General features: G+C 36.2%; 1 protein-coding gene across 4 annotated transcripts in view; it reads left to right on the forward strand.

Annotated features, from left to right (window-relative positions):
- The window catches only part of tet2 (tet methylcytosine dioxygenase 2), a 69,271-nt gene that overhangs the window by 34,206 nt on the left and 22,020 nt on the right, over positions 1-13,045 (forward strand). The gene's annotated exons all lie outside the window — the stretch shown is intronic.

The following is a 13,045-nucleotide window of genomic DNA, read 5'->3' on the forward strand; positions in this document are numbered from 1 at the left end:
AAAAAGATTTTGACCAAATTAGAGCTGGGTGGATCAAAAGCAGGATATATCTTTCACTCCAGACCTAATTGGTATCACAAAAGATAATAACAATGTTACCAAACTAGAAACGGGTCACATTACAATACCCAAGAACTTCAGAATTCCATAACTTTGAATTTATTTATCCCAACTTTTCAAAAACAGTTATTCATTGCCATTACAAGATAGAGATCAACTTTATATGCTATTCCATCTTTTAACATTAAAGAAGCAGAAGCTGCACACTATTAAACTGTATTCCATGTGGAAGCAGGATTAACACTATTTTAACACTTATTTTTTTATATAGAAGAGTAAGGAAAAGGAGAATTGATTCACTCTTCAATATGTGGAATGGAGAACATTGCCTTTACTGTGCTATTGTGTCAAAGCGCAGTCAACGTTAAGCATGTGTGTGTGTGCAGTGCTCAGTTAGTATCTCTCGCTTTTTGTTATCTTAGGTTCTCAGGCCTTTTTTTTTCAAGTGTGGGTGTACCGAACTGTGACAAGCAGCAGAGTCTTTCGTAAACTCTGGTGTGTCCCTCAAGGCAAGATTGGAGCCATTTTCAGCTGAGCCCTTTGAAAGTTAATTTAAGCACACTGCAATCAGCTGACCATGCCTGCCTTGTTTTCAAGATGGTGGAGGGCAATATTACGCAACCACATTTTTGCTTGTTGTTGAGGTTAGGTTTAGTCAAGATAACATAGGAAGACAGATTAATTAAGAAACAGTTTCCTAAGCATAGTGAGACATATTCAGATGCTCAGATCTGGAAGCTCAATTTCTTTTCAGCACAGAAGATCTGAGTAGAATGTGATCACTGGTTATTGTGAAATTCTCCTGAATTCCTGTATGAATAAAAGCCTTATCATCATGGTATTGCTGAAAATAAGTCCTAATTGACTACTGTTGTAGTACAAATGTTTGTAATGGAATTATACAATACAGTCTTAAGAGCAGTACAATATGGTCTGGTTAATTCAAATATATATAATTAAAAAAAAGAAAATAAGTGAGACTTAAGCTGTGGAAACATTGTCTTGTGGTTTTAAAAAGCTACTTCTTATTATGAGAATTCAGATGTTATACAATGACTATTATTTTTTTCCTCCAGTTTTAGGAATTGCAGGGTACATCATTGGTATTTCTCTAAAGAAAGATATTGTTCATGAATTAAATTGCAGGATCAATGAAAAAAATAATAGACAATGAAACTCCATCTATATTCCCCATCTCATATTCTTTGAACCCAACAGACCCTTTCAGTTCTGGCAGCCTTCACCAGATTTATTGTCTGTCATTCCTCTTGTGCTAGAGACAGGAGTTAAAATAGCCTCTTACATTACTTTTACTGTGCTCGTTAGCAGATGCCTTGGCAGCTTAACAGCAGGATTCTGAATTGCTAATGTTCTAAGGGGATGACACCAGGGTAAGCTGCTGTGATGTCTAGTATTGGCCTCTACATTATATTTTTAGTCCTGCTTCAACACAGTCATGGGACGGGCAGACACATTAGAAAGTAAGAAACTCACTCCTGAGAAAAATAAACCTGTGATACAGTATGTCCCAGTCTCAAAACAACAATCACAAGAAACTGCAACCTTTTCTCAAGAGTTATTAATGGATAAAATCCTGTTTGTCCTAAGCTATTAATAGATAAATTGTGTAACACGTCTGCTGACATTTTATTGAACAGATTGATTTAGGTGAATTCATTAAGTTTATTAATATTTGTGATCAACAGAACTTATTAACAGGGGGTCTACAGTGAAAGATAAAGGCTAGTAGTGTGCAGAACAAGCTCCCAACACTATATCTGTGATGCATGCATACTACTAGGTTGCAAATGCTGTCTTGTGAGGTTTGGTATCATTTCTCTCATTGATACTTGACAAGCACATGTTTGTTCACTGGTCTATGAGCCCTAAATGCTATGCATTGTCTGAGATCATCCCACGAATGCTCAATGAGGATAATTTCTGATCATCCTCAGCATAAGTCTCATATTCTCATCCAGTAAGAAAGCTATTGTTACATGAGCAATGTGACAAAGAGTGTTGTCCTTCTAGAATGCTGTCAAGTAAGGATGAACCTGCAGGTATGCCAGCAACCATGTTCTCAGCTCTCGATCATTGTGGTGGCATGGAATCAGGTTGCCATCATTACGAAGTTCTATAGCGAATAAACACTCCTCACCAGAACATCCCACTTGGACCTCCTTAGTAATAGGTCAATTATCCACTATAATTAACGTATCATTCTGAACATCTGTCCACACTCATTGACACTCCTCTGACTCTCTGATGAAGAGGTCTTGGCACCACTGTTGGCAAGTCCACCTGAGACTTTGCTCTAACACACTCATGACATAAAGACTATTAATCTCTTAATCTCTTATTTGTATTCTCTTGATGTGTGGGGAATACTGACTGATGTGTGGGGAATACTGATTCTGATTTTTACCAGACTTGTCAATTAACAGCTTCATCACCCATAAAGTGCCCAATCTGCTTTCTCTCACTAACAGTTTTTATTCAGTGCTGTGCATCACGGGAGTAAATAATGGGCAGTCATGAATGGACAATGAATCAAAATGAAGCCAATGGCACTTAATCAACATCCAAAATATGTATATGTTTAGGACTTAAAGTCACAAAGGCGAGTGTTCACAATGAGTACAATATGATTAGTGTCTTGTCCAAAGGATGGTAGCTCCTTCAACAGAGTGCCCCCAGTCACCATATTGGACCAGAGGTAAGAATGCCACTTACTGATCCAGCAACACTATTTACAGGAACAACCAAGTTTCCAATCCCAGTACTATCCTGGACCAAAGCTGTTTAGCTTCAAGGTGATAATACTGCTGTTGCAAGCACCAAGGAATACTACAGTACTGTACTGTATATGTTCCTTAGAAGTGTTTTACTGTGGTATACCATGGTATCCAAATGGTCTAGAGTGGTAAAACACAGTGTAGGAATGTTAAAACCATTGGAAAGCATGGCAAAAATAATGAAATAACCACTGTAAAACGCTAGTCAGTTTTCAACTATATTCCAATGTCTCAGAACTTTTTTTTCTCTCATAATGAACTGAGACCTCTTCTGTTGAGTATGTATAATATACTGTATGCTGCCACGTTTTTGATGTTGTGGTTCGAATGTCCACCTTTATTCTGATGCCATTCACGTCTTCTCGCAAACCAAATTTGTATTGTTGTATTTAAATGAAAAAAAAAATTATAAGAGTGAGGCCACATTACTTGGTTCTCCGCATCAAAAATCAAATTGTCTAGAAAATCAAATTGTTATGGCTGTCAATGCTGGTCGAACTGGGCTTTGTGATAAAATTAAAATTGCATGTCCAACATGTCACATGTCATGTCTTGGACACATTCTTTTCATTCAACAGAATGTAGAATCCAGGATTGTACATGTAGAATCCAGGATTGAAAACTCTAATGCCCTACTTGCCAGGCTGTCAATGAATATTTCCTAAAAACTATTAAAATCTCAGAAGCTTAAACTGGGACTATGTTGCATTCTAGCAAACATACAATTCCTGTCTTAAAAATCCCTGCTCTGGTATACTATTGAATTCTGTATATATTCCAAATGCTTGCTTGTGGATTTTAAAGCCGTGAAAGGAAGCTCTCATGAGTGATAAGTTACACTCCTGCCCCCACTCTCCAGTTTTATGATGCTGGTCTCTTGTTTGTCCTCACAGCAAGACACTAAACTGTGGTTGACTTCCCCATGAGATCAGGAACTCTCTGGTTTACAAAGTTATCTTCAATCATACTTGTTGAAACCGGCAGTCCTATAATATCCAAAACATAAGAAAGGTTACAAATGAGATGATGTTATTTGACTAGTATAGCTTGTCTGACTACTAAAAGCCAACTGATCTTAGAATTTTTTCCCAGCAGTTTTTTGGAAGAAGCAAGGTATCAGTTTTGATAATATCGTTAGGTAGTATGTGCCTGACTCCCAGAAAAAGTGCTGATGTTCTTAGTTTTAAATGCATTGTAGTTTTCATTTTTTTACCTGAAGTCCATTTATATACAGTAAATAGACAATACACTTCCTAACATAATTAAAGCTATAATATTGATTATGTTTTTAAACAGAATTTAGGTAGAAGGTTCAATTCACAATCTTTCCCGCTTCCACTTATATACAATACACAGAAATATATTGCTTACTGAGCAATCCCTCCACTCTTCGTTCTTGCACCTTTCCCTCTACTCCATTATCACCTTGGGAGCAGCTCCCTGGCTCATTCCATATGAAGAGAGGGGAGTCTTGTCATTGTTGTCCTCACAGGCAGGAGGCAGTGCTCTCTGCCAGGCAAGTTATGCTAAATGAACTTCATTCCTGCACCTCTCTCTGCCCCATCTTCACCTTGGCAGCAGCTCCCTGGTTCATTCCAGAACAGGCTTCTGTTCCCTTAGCAAGGCGAGTTATGCTAAATGAACTTGTAATGCATTGCATTAATTAGAATTTGACTCAACTGAATTTGATTCTATACTGTATATACTGTGAATTTAATTTTTTTCTTTGTTTTTATACAGAATAAGTAGTACTTTATCAAGTTTGTTTTTTTTTCAGCAGTGGAAATTAAAACTTATTGTACTGTACTAAGGGGAAGTTACAAGCAAAAACAAGTCTTAAAGTTAGCATGTTATTTTTTGGTAATATTGTTTCTGTTTGTGTTGTTGATACTGTATGTGTTGGTCAATTTTGATCCCATTTATAAACATGACCACCTGGGGTGTATTAGGGGATACTCCATAAAATCAAGATCTGACAGCTTATTTATTTAGCAGGTGGTCTTTTCAAGTGCTCCTTTTGCAAATGTTTACAAGCTTTTTTCTTCCATTCTAAAAATATGGAAAGTATTGTATGTGTGTAAGTAGTTGTTACCTATTAGCGATGCCACCATCCTGCTCAAATTATCTTTATGCAATTAGATATATAGAACAGTCTTTCCTCTGCCCTGTTCTATGTATAGTAAACCAACATAAACCATACAGAAGTGTAAGACAGGTTAATCATTTCTGACAGGCTTCATAAATTAATATATTTAGTTATTTTGGATAACATGCTATACATGATTTCATCCATCCTAAATGGATGAACGATATAATAATGCTGGGCTTTTTTTTTCTTTTGCTTGGCAGTGATTCTAAAACTGTTTAAACCAAGGTTGAGGAAAACAGATGTAGCCTGAAGGTGACAGTTCTTCTTTTGTGTTCATAAGCAAGTGTAATGGACTCCAGATGTGATAATCAGTTTCAATGACAGAGAATTAATTTACTGAAAGAATCATATTGAACTCTGTGGCATAGAATTATTCCAGTTCCTAAAGAGAAGCATTCCATTCATAAATTGATGAAGAGCTCTGTTTCTACTTTATGTATCAAAGATTGAATCACTGTTTCTTCTTATCTTGATGGCACATTAATGCTGTTACAGTGCTGTATATCCAATATCTTTTCTGTTGTCCAAAAATGACAGAAAGTTTAAGTGCTTCATTTACATGGGGAAATTATATTAATCTGCTCACACTTGCTTTCAAAGACAAGATCTAAATAACAATAAAAAATATTATTTTAATTAACATAAAGAAGTGTTGAAGAAAAGGCAATTAAACTGAGAAAATCAAAATTTGGTTGAACAATTCTTATTTCCATATACTCTAACTAATATTTGTGAACTATGAGGATTGCTGTTTTAATATATGTTTTAAAGGATGTTCTTTTTTATGGTAATGATTCATTGTATTGTTGGCATTATATTGGACCCTGCCTGATGATCTCGGTTCAGGATGATTTAGCCAAAGTAATCCCAAATTATTACTAGGACCCTATTTGGGAACTGATCCAAGTATTTAAAATCTTCAAAGGCATTAGCAAAGTCACCCTTGTTGACGTCCTGAGAATCAGCAATGAAACACAAACCAGAACACAAAGAGGGCACTTTCTTACCCAAAATAGGGTTGTGGGAGTAAGGACCAAACCATGTTGTTGAATCCTTGGGTCAATTAACTATCATTCAGGCTAGATGGACTGAGTGGCCTCCTCTGGTGAACCATTCTTATGTTCACAGGGGATTAAGAAGATATTGGTTCATGATTCAACCCTTAAAGTAGGGGATCTTGACGTAACACTGGCTGAACAAAGTTTATGGTTTCTACAAAGTAAACAGTGATCTTTTTTGTTCTTGCCCCTTTTTTTCAATTGGGATTTCTTATACACTCATAGACGTACAACCACAATTTGAATGCAATGGTTATTTCAACAAACTAGAATATCCCAAAACAACCAATTAATATCTTACAAATTATAAGACGAACGTAAGAAGTACAAGCAAAGTATTGTAGATCAAAAGTTAAAGATGACAAGCTCAAAAAAGGTTGTGTTGTGCTTGTGCACTTTACTTATAAACAGCTTACTTATTATCAATTGGTAAGAAAATAGGATTCCTTCTTAAACTGATCCTGAAACAAAAAAACGGTACGTAATGTTGTGTTTAAATATTTAAGTTTATATTTATATAAAGACAGGCTTTCAGATTTTAAATGAACTCTGTTTTGTGAGATTATCCACAAATAGCAAAAACATATATCCAGGAGATTCTCTATAGAAAGATAGCATGTTAAAATTATACTGTTAGAAATGAGCAATAATGACCATTTTGAGTTTTAATTATATAGATATATTTTTCAGATTCCTTATATTGTGAGCTATTAAATTGAATTTATATGCAATGTTCTGTTTTCTTTTGACTGACACCAAACTGGGGGTGCCAATTTGGACCAGATCAGCAGTTTTGCCACAGAGTGACTTCCTTATTTCACGGGGAATGAGGGCAACTGAAGATTCTGTGAAAACAGAATCATTTCACAAATATGAGTTTGTGAAAACTTAACCCGTGTGGTTTAAGGCCAATCTCCCAGGCACAGAAAAGGTAGGCTAGGATCCTCATGCTCAGTGAAAGGGTGACCAAGGGGTAGCTACAAAGGTGGAGATGGGGCGAAGTGAGGAAGAGGAGTGAGTGAAATGTTGTATATATGGGAATTTGATAAATTAAGTCAGGATTAGTTTTGGGTTGCAGCAGCTGAGTTTAATTAGTCCGACTGCCCTCATCCTCCTGAATGTTTGTTAGAACTCCATTAAAATTGAGTACAGGCTCAAAAAACACTGCAAAATCTAACACATTAGCACTTTGCTTACTAAGGACCAGTCTCCCTGCCCTTTTCACCCTCATGCTAAACCCAACAGGAATTAACATACAGTAAAATGAGCATCACATTTTTGTTTACAATTAAATACACTATGGAAAACCATTAGAAAACCTGAAGAAAATATTTTCACACAAATGCGGTATTTGAATGGAAAATCCTGAGAATTAGATAAGATTTACAAATTTCTCAGGAAAAATGCCTATATTTTACGATTACAATATACAGGCATTCAAAGCTGGATACTTAAAGTCTTTTAGGCTGAAACAGGGCCAGCGGCTAATGTTAGTTGCTTCACAAGTCAACAACAGCCATCGTTTAGGGTGCCTCAGTTTTTTCCTTGAAATCTGCTTTTTTTAAACCAGCCCCCCACAGCATCTGCAAAGAGGCAGGTCATAATTATGACGGATTAGACTGCGGTGTTTGGCCTGGCTGCAGTAATTGTTTCGCAGATGCTGCTGATGTGACGTGCATTAATAACTGTTGTGCAGCAGACAAAAATCAATGCTTCGAGTGCAATCAGTTCTAGTGAGTGGCCGAGAGGTGCCGACCAGTTTTTTTGTTTGCACGTTTTATTTTATGACATTTGAAGCTCTTTTCATACTGTGTTTCTGTTACAAAAAAGAGGAAGGCATTGCTTCTGCTTTTCATTTACGAAAATAAATTTGATGTTAAATTAGCAAATATTAAGAAAGTCGAACTATGTACTGTATGTAGCCTGTGTGATTTGTTTTCATTCTAACTCTCTTTTTACATACTGTACACAGTACTGTTTCAGCTTCATGCTCAGTACTTGATACAGGGTTTCTTATAACAATTTGGAATTATACAGTATTTACTAATTTGTGAATCATTGTTTCTTATCTCAATTTCTCTGCTTACTTGTCTTAAATGTACTAGATTGCTGTGAGCTGTTTCCAATCTAAAGTTGATGAATACAATTAAAAATACAATAAAAGTCTGTTATAGAATATTGATCAGGAAAAAAAGGCTTCAATGCCAAGTTTTGGGCTCCAAATGCTCAAGGAAAAAGAAGATACACAGCTACTTTACCTAGACTTGCAATGTCGTTTGCTTTTCCTAAAACCTGTCATTTTTATAGGTCTATTTGCCTTTGATTATTATTAACATACTGTTACTGCAACCTGTAGTGCATTAAAATAAAACACAGTCCCAACACTCCAACTGTCTCTTAATTGTATGATAGAGCTTTTAGATTTCAACCCACAGTAAATACTAGCATCATAACAGTCTGCTCTTGTTTATTTTGTGCTTTGAAACTTCACTGGTCTGTGTTACGTGAATGTCTTCACACCAGGTTTGCCATTTACCCAGGTGATACTTGAGTGAACACATGAACATGCCCATTTTCAGAAGGATGTAACCATTATATAGTTCACGGATGCTACAGTTAAAATCCGTTTGAACAAAACAAGATTTTGGCTGTCAAAACTATTGTAAAGTGTTAAGTTTTTTTTGGTAAAGAAAAAGTTTTAAGGTTTTGAATTAGAATTAAACTAAGGTGATTTTGGTTGCTCTTAAATTAGCCACTGTATTCAATGCAACTTTTCTAAACCTTAGAGCAAGCTGTGCCTTTTGTACTTGATTGTGGCATTGTCACAGCGATTGTGAACTACCCATATAATATGTGTGCATAATGACTAGAATAAGGCTATACAGCTAATGAGTGCCGTGCACCCCACAGAGCAGCCGAGACAGAATGTAAAGCAGAGAGAATAACAATAAACCAAGTAAAGTGAGGTACGTTCAAATGCTGACACTGAGCATATTTCAAGTTAGGATCAGGGCACACCATCTGTAATATCGACCTCTTTATGATAAAGAGCTGCACAGGAATGAATGCCTAATTTGGGAAATTAAATAACAAGCATAGGACCTCGCCTTTGATCTTCTGGAGAGTAATTTCTGTGACATCCCAATTCGAAGAACTCCTTTTCCGTTCCCTCTAACTTACACACATTACTTTTGAAATGTTTAAGAAATAATAAAGTTGTGTTACACATCTCCATTTTGAAAATACCTCACTTTCACTTTATGATCTGTAAACGTCAGATTGTCAAGAAAAATTGACTGTACCAAATTTCAAACTTTAGCATCTCTAGATGGAAGACAAATACATACTGTAATATATATCACATATTTTGCATATGCAATAGTGTTTTCGTCTCACATGATCATGCTGTGAGGCTCGATAAGTACTGCACATAATTCCTTGCAAATTTAGAACAGTTATTTTGTAACATGCCACAGTCATGCTGCAACATTTGGTCACACAGATAAACATCTGTGTCTTTGATGTTCACCTCGTGATGGTAGACAGATTGTCTGAGAGCCAATGTACAGTATTTGAGCTTTATGGGATTCAGCAATTAGTAAAAAATGTGACAGAGGATATTGTGGATAGGAAGTTAAAAACATTTTAATACTTCAGTTAAATGCATGGTTCATTAATAGTGTATGAGGCAGCACGGTAGTTAGCATTGCTGTATCACCATGCTGGGGCCCTGGCTTCAATTCCTGGGGTGCTGTCTGTGTGGAGTTTATTATGTTCTTCTCATGTTGGCTTGGGTTTCAGTTTCCTCCCACAATTCATTGCGTGTCCGATGCTTGCATCAGTGGTCTGATTTTAATGACATTCAGGAGAGCAGTAGGAAATTACGCTACTGCCACCAAGCATATGATTGGACCCATAAAAAGTTTTTTTTTCTGAAACTGAGTGGCAAAATGTTCTGAGACATTCCACTTATTCCTTTTTCTTTGAAGTGAATATAGTAAATACACAGTACAGTAAAATGTTTTATAAAGCCATATGGGTCATTTATATCTTTCTCTATCTATTGTACTGTGCTGTTAATTATTTGGTTGTATGGCACTTAGCACTGCTACCTCACAACTGAATGGTCCTGGGTTTGATTCCAGTCTTGATGATCTGTGTGGCATTTGCATGTTCTCAGTTTGTGGGTTATTGACAGATGCTCCAGGTGCCTACCACTTCCCAAAAAAAGACTGGCTCTTCCAAATACTTGCTGTCTCTGCTGCCGTGCAAAGGACTTGTGAATGCCTAGCATCTGTTTAAAGGGGTAGAACTATCATATGTGCTCAGTTCAATTTTGAACATTATGCTACCAGGATAGACTCAGGATTGCTACTGTCCTACCAGGATAAGTGGCTGCCTGAAAATGGATAAATGGATGCCTAACATCCTGTGGAATTTCCTGTCAGACTTTGATTTTCAAGGAATGTGGATTTAATATCTCAAGACAGCCTACAGTAAGTCATAAATGCACATATGATATAGTTTCAGCATTCCACTTTTTGCTACATTATGATAACTTGATTATAGATTTAAAAGGACACAACAAGAATTCTTCATGACATTAAGATTCTTGCTGCTCACAAAACATATACTGTAAATCATATAAACATTGAGTACCAAACCCACATCTGTAAATAATGGTGACTTGTAAGTGGGGATCATAATCCGTTCATTTTCTAACCATTTAATTTTGGGTTGTGAGGAAGCCGGAGCTTGTCCCAACAAGCAACAGGCACAAGGCAGGACGCCACTCCATTGAATGGCAGACAAACAGACACAAATACACGGTCACTCACACCTAGCGTGTTCTCAGAAACCATTTAACCTACCATTATGTTTTGGACTGTGGGAGGGAACTGGAGCACAGGAAAAACATACAAATTCCACAAACATACAGTAGCACCAAAGGTGTGGAATTGAGCCCCAGAACTGTGAGGTAGCAATGTTAGCTGCTGAGCCACAGTGCCACCCCTGAATTTCAGAGACATGACTCTCTGTAGGAACCTGAGCTGTGTACTTCTGGAATCCTGGTGTAAGCCTTGTTGTGAGATTCAATATTGGTGTTTATTGAATAAAACAGATATTCTAACATACAGTAAACTACAAAGACAAATGATTTGAAAATATTTGGGCAGATTTTGTCACTCTTCACCATAGTCACAGCAGGAGTAGCCACCTCCGGAGAAGTAAGTCTTTGTTTAAAAGGCTGCTACCCCCCCTAAAGCAGAGCACTGTTGAAACAAAAGGGCTTGTGTCTGACTTGTTGCTTGTTGCTGGAGGTTGAAAAGAGGAAATCAAAAACTAGAGCAACAACATATTGCTCATCTAAATGAGGGGTGTTTTCACATTTTCATTTTCTCTTTGAAGGAATAAAGTATTCTCAATGATATTTAGCTAAAAACAATGCACAGTACCCTAGGCTGCCTTTCATGCATCCATATATAAACATATATTAAAAGCACACTCACATTAGTTCATTAAGGAATGACTTTAATTTATCCCAGTACACCATTTAATTAAAGCCAAATCTCTGTTCTGTTGAGCTTGTCCTCGTTAAAGAGTGAATAGAATCTTGTGCACTACATCATTTCCTTCTTCCCATTAGGGGGACTGATTCACCATCAGGTCAGGGTATACTGTAAGCTTTTTCAAGGAAGCTAAATTAATAGGATTAAGAATTCCTTTGATAGTATTGTGTACAATAGTATATAGACTCCTCTGTTACAGTGCATACTCTCTGCAGTGCTGGGCTGAGAAGGCTGCTGGTTTCTGAAGGGCTGTCTGTGCTGTATTAGAAATGCTGAGCTGGCAAAACATGTGCTTTAGCTTTTTAATGGGATGTTACTTCAGACTATTTAAAGAAAGTTTTTTATGCCTTCCTGAGTTAGGGGGGTGTTGTACTTCCTGAATGTAGAGTAGTTTTTAAATAGCTTTTCTTTTTTTTATTTGCAGGAATATCTTTTTAATTCTCAAGAGAAATTATAAGCTTTTGCTGCATTTTGAAAGCAGAAAAACAGCATATTGCTTAATGCCATAAAGTAATTAGTCAATTATACTGTAGCAGAGTATTCAATTATAGTATTTTATCTGTCCTCTGAATAGTCCTGCTTTAAAATTTTATATATCCTATTATATTGTCGAATTCACATCTTCGCTTTAATATTCTTGTGACATTTTGTTCAAAATGTTATGTACTGACTTATGGTTTCCAACATTAAGCTCTAATAAGACCTGAGAAAGCTTATTGTTCATTCTTGGAAAGCAGATTATATGGTGAAAACATGAAAATTTTTGAAAATTATCATATTAATTCTGAAAGAAAGAACATTGAAACCACTGTATATCTGAAAGTCCCAAAACTGTCTAAAGTGAAATAAATTTGAAGTACTTTAAGTTTAAAATTTAAGGGCTATTAAATAATTAAGATAATAATTACAATTTGTGTATTATAATTACATAATTTTAGCATTGTCTTAAAACATTTGAAAAAATAGTGGATTAACCACCCGACACATTTGTTTTGATTTTCCAGACTAATTTTTAAGAGGGTTACAAAAATATAATACTGGGTACAGAAACCCAAGAAATGAACAATTTGAGTAAGGAATGGTCGGCATTAACTGTGGTCGAACTTGTGGAAAAGAAATGTGTGATGATGGGTATCTTTGCTCTTTTATCTCTGTCATAACTGGATAAGAGAAAACAGAGAACAGGTATCCACCCCTTTGGAGTTCACAGTTAACATTAGCTTGATCTTTGCCAAATCATCTTGTACACAGGTACAAGTAGGGATCTGCATCAGCGTGCATAGGCTATAAAAAGGAACAGGTGAAGGTTCATTCCATGCTGAAAGTTAACAAAAAGAAAGACCATGTTTTGGCTTTGGTGTGTCACCTGAAAAAGGTTTCTAAAAATGGTTTTATACCTTTCACAATTTCATA

This window comes from Lepisosteus oculatus, chromosome 1 (assembly GCF_040954835.1).
Source record: "Lepisosteus oculatus isolate fLepOcu1 chromosome 1, fLepOcu1.hap2, whole genome shotgun sequence".
In the NCBI taxonomy this organism is placed as follows: domain Eukaryota; kingdom Metazoa; phylum Chordata; class Actinopteri; order Semionotiformes; family Lepisosteidae; genus Lepisosteus; species Lepisosteus oculatus.